The sequence below is a fragment of the Gavialis gangeticus genome, unplaced genomic scaffold (genome assembly GCF_001723915.1).
Source record: "Gavialis gangeticus isolate Ggan-Ray unplaced genomic scaffold, GavGan_comp1, whole genome shotgun sequence".
NCBI classification, from domain to species: Eukaryota; Metazoa; Chordata; order Crocodylia; family Gavialidae; genus Gavialis; species Gavialis gangeticus.
In genome coordinates, this window is record NW_017729009.1 from 24,407,080 (window position 1) to 24,411,797 (window position 4,718).

Genomic DNA, 4,718 nt, shown 5'->3' on the forward strand with positions numbered 1-4,718 from the left:
ATGCACACATAACCATGAATGCACACACACATTTGAACAAAGTTACTATGTCTCAGGAATGGGTGAACCTCAAGCTGTTTGAGGTTTTATCAACTTCTTCAATAGAGCAGGGAAGGAAATAGATTTCCTGTCCCAGGAAAAATTTTGAAATTTCAAAATTTTTCCTGTTCTGCCCTTGTATACAATTGATCTCTTTCAAAGCTTTTCATGAAAGTCACTTTGCCTATAGGATATTTAAGCCCCAAGCTTGAGTCTCTTCTCCAATGAATATTTAATTATTTATACAAAGCAGCACTGCTGCATCCAGAGAGATTAAAAGAGACCCTTCTCCCCACAGAATAATCAATAGCCTGACAGTTAGGAGATCAAAGTTCAAGTAACTGATCAAGCCAGTAGCAAACAGGGACTTGACCCTTCAGCCCCCATCCCAATGAAGTATTTGGCTAGTTTGGGGTCTCTTCCTTTCTCTTGTTTTGGCCGTAGTTTCTATACTAGACCTGAAAAACCTTGCTAAATGAAAGTTCATTCAAACCTAGTATATTCCCATAAAAGTTTTGGGTTCAACAAATTAACATTTTCCAAACAAAACATGTATTCGGAAAATTCCCAACCAGGTCTTCTCTTGAATTACCTTTGGAGTTTGCCAAACTAGCTGACATTCAGTGCTTTTCTTTTTGCTCTCTGTAATTTAAATCCATGTTTTTTTTATAAGGGTGATTCATTTAAAAAAAAATCCCAACAAATAAACAAACATAGAGCTGGAATGAAGAGGAAGCATTTGTTACAGATTAGAGAGAAGCGCCCCTTGAAGGCTCAGCTGCCCTGTACATGATAACGATACTGTATCGTTTTATCCATTAAATTTTCTTCCTCCTGATCCCTGCTTCATCCCTCATAGTGTCTCTCTGTCTTTCTTTCCCCTCTCTTTATCACTGGGTTCAGCTACATGAGACATTTATTGCGTGGTAGACTAATTAGCTCTGCAGTAAATGTCTTGGATCTACACGTGCGGTCCTGTTAGGCCACAGGAAACTAATTAACTCTGCAGCAGGGTAGTACATGTAAATACAAGAACTGTCCTGTTGCAGATTTTTTTACTCTGCAGCATTGCATATGTAGACGCTGACGTGGCTACCTGAGACACAAGGGTGGTTCAGTGGGGGAGCTGCCTGCTGGCTAGCCCTGTCCTGGAGCACCCTTGTGCCCCAGCCAACCCCTCTGCAGCAAGCTAAGCCAGGTCGGAACAGCCCCAGGCTGGCAGACCCATTGCCAGCTGGGCTGCTTTGATCCAGCTCAACATGCTGTGGTCCCAGGCGCACGTGTAAATGCAGCAACCAGGAGCAATAAACTCCAGCATGATATGCACTAGAGTTTACTGCTGTGTGCTGATAACACGTGTAGACTCACCATGCTGTGTTTTTCATCTTCTTTGTCACTAGTCTTTTTCCTTCCTTCCTAGGCTGTGTCTAGAATTGGATTTGGAAGGTTTTTAGTAGCAGAAATGAGTAAACTAGTACAGACAAAGCAGTAGACCTGTAACTTGTGTTAAATCCATCAAACTTTCCAAATCCTGATTTTAAATAGTTTCTCTGAAGTGCCATATGAGCCCAATTCTGTTGACTTGTTATGCTCTACTTAGTTTTTGTGCCATCCGCTTCACCAGTGTTTCTGAGCATTAAAGTTGTGCATAAAGCCACATGACTAACATCTGTCACATGCGGTAGACTCTCCAGTCCGCTTCCCAGGGGGTGAATCGTGTGTGCAAGCGGTGTCTTTTGTTTTGGTGTTAAGTTGCGTGCTCTGTGTTTATGTTTTGAGAAGAATCATGCCTGCCACTTGGGGTGGAAGGTGCCAAATTCATTTTACAGCCTCAGACTGGCACCCACTGTAGCCTTGCACAGTGCAACCCGCTGAACTGGATGTTGTTTTACTGGATGTAGGTCCCTTCCCTGTTGTCTTTTCAAGCTTGTGGTAAATGGGGTGGGATGTACCTGATACCTGCTCCACCACAGCTTCATCAGTTTGAAAGTTGGCACTCAAGTTACCTTTCAAAATCCTCATAGAAGTTACCATAATTTCTCCCTGTGGTTCAGCTACCATAGGGAGAAATTATTAAATAGAAGTTGGGTAAAAGGAGGCTGCAAGTTTGGGGAATGGCAGGGAAGAAGCCAGCTAGATGTAGGGAACACTGAATCAGGCCAGAATTGGAGAGGAACTGTTGGAAAGGTCTCCAGTCTGAAAGCCAAAGATTTCCAGTCAGAAGCATGAGGGCTGCAAACGTAAATGAGTGGGTGGACAGAACCGGGCAGCCATGTGTTCAGAGGTCCTCCAATTCGCTGACCCACTTTCGTGTGGCGCCTTTGCTTTTTGATGCACAGCTGGCCAGTGGAGGAGGCTTTCATTGTAAACAGAGTGGGATATGGCTCTAATAGCCAGGATGGAGCTGAGAGCTGCTTGTCCAGTACTGTACTTGTTCTTACCGAATGTCAGCTAGAGGAAGATCTTTTTGATCATGTTCCACACGTTGTACTGTACTCTGATGAATCACTTCCTGCCTTTGCCTTTTTGCTTGCTTCTGCATCACAGCCGGGCTGCTCCAGATTGGGATCCTGCAGGCTGTAGTGTTTGTATGTTTTCTGCTCCGTCCTGGCGCCTGCCTAAATGCAAGGGGAAGGCTGCTGTGCGTCTAAACTGCTGTGTCATACTCAGTTATTAATGACCAACGGACCACATGATACAAAGTTCTGGGAAATTCAGGGCAGATTCCAGGAAAGGGGTCAATGAGTTCAATAAACAGATTTTTATTAGAACTTGAACGAAGACCAAAAAGACTTCACATTTACTGTGTTTTTTTAACTTTGTGTGTTGCTTGAATCTCAGAGAGCCTGTGAATGAAGGAGAGAGCAAAGCCTTTCTTCCAGAGAGTCTCTTGTCTTTCAGTTGATTTTTATGACATGGCTGGCCTTCAAAGCTTTCTAAGGGAACCTGGGCACTTCATCCGGTTACATTTAGTGTCTTTGGTTTCATTTGCTGTTTGTAGCTAAACAGCTGTGACATTCTATCCCAGTAGATGCTTTTCAGTCCTGCCTCAAGTGAAGGGCCATATGAAGGGCCAGATTCTCTTCTAAGTTATACCAGTGTAAATCTGGAAGTCAATAGCGTTCCTCTAGATTTATGCCAGCATGCCGTGCACAATGATGTGAGTAGTTAGCTCTTTACAGATCATCATTAAAATAATGACGAGATAGAAGAATCTAGCCCATAATTTGTATGCAAATTGCCAGAGTGTGATTGTTACTTGGGGCTCTTTAAGATGAAAAATGCTATATCAATGCAGGAGTTTATTAATGTTAAAATGGACAGGAAATTCCACCTACACCCATTTGGAGGAATTGGATGGTCTGTAAGAGGATTTAGGGTAGTTTCAGCAGACACATGGACACTTCGCAGGAGTTACCCATAGCAAGTGGCACTAATTGGCTGTGGTTGTTGGCAAGGAGCCCAAGAATTGAATCAATTGATGCTCAGTGAAAAATAATTTTTCAGTAAATTGCCTCTGCTAAAGTAATTGATTTTGCATTATCTCTACTACACATCTGTTAAGACCCAACTACAACTCTCAGATCATGCTTTTAATTAGCATGCCTGGCTTTATCTTTTTATTTCCTTTTCCTGACATCAAAGCCTATGAGTTGCCTGGCATTGGGTATGATAGTAATTGATTGATTGGTTTGTCGATCTGTCCATTTAAATACTTCGAAAGAAATGGGAATTTGAGTGTCTCTCTCATTGAAAGTGACGAAGAGACTTTCATAATAATAAATGTCATGTGAGTAAGTGTTATTGTTCCAGTTTTATTCACAAGGAAGAGACAGGTTACGGGCCAAGTCTACTTCCACTGAAATCACAGATAAGATGCCATGGATTTCAGTGGAAAATAGACTAGGTCTCACGGGACTGGCTAGACAGAAAATTGGGGTCTCCTGCCTCTGTCCATTAGACCATATTTGAAGGATTTTGTAAAAACCCAATCCCTTCTCTACACAAGAAGGTTGGAGCTCAAAGCTTCTGTGTATGGGTCATGGCTTCCAATGTAATGCAGCTCCTTCTAGGGTGAAACACAGCAAATTATCAACAGAGCACAGCCAAATTCCACAGCAGTTTTTAAAGAGGGAAGTGAAGAATATTGCATCTCTTTGAAACCAAAAGGGGAATTTTAGAAAGGCAGAATGGAATTACCCCAGCTGGAATTTGATTTCACTGCCAACATTAACTGTTGCAAAAGGAGCCACAAGATTTTTAAATGATCACACTGATCGCATTCCCTAAAGGTGGCATTCCTTACAGCTCTATACTTCCTAACAACAGGCAGGAGATTCATTGCTGACTCAAAGAGAAAATTACCGCATTATGAATCTCTAGAACCGTTTTCTGCAGCACCTGGGATTTTATCACTGCCCTATACTCAGAACTCATCATTCTGCTCATAACAGGAGCTGCAGGATCCCTTGTAAAAAGCTTCTTAAGTACCTCTGCTTCACATAGCTAGCCTCCTGAATGCTCCAGGGCAATGACTAATATTTGTTAGCAGTAATATGACATCAAATATCAATAGATTCTGGTCTGATGCAGATTAATTGCAGATGCTGTTGAGGTTCTGTGATTCTTACCACTCTAGAGGACTCTGCAGTTTTTATTTCATAAAGGAACTGCAAATA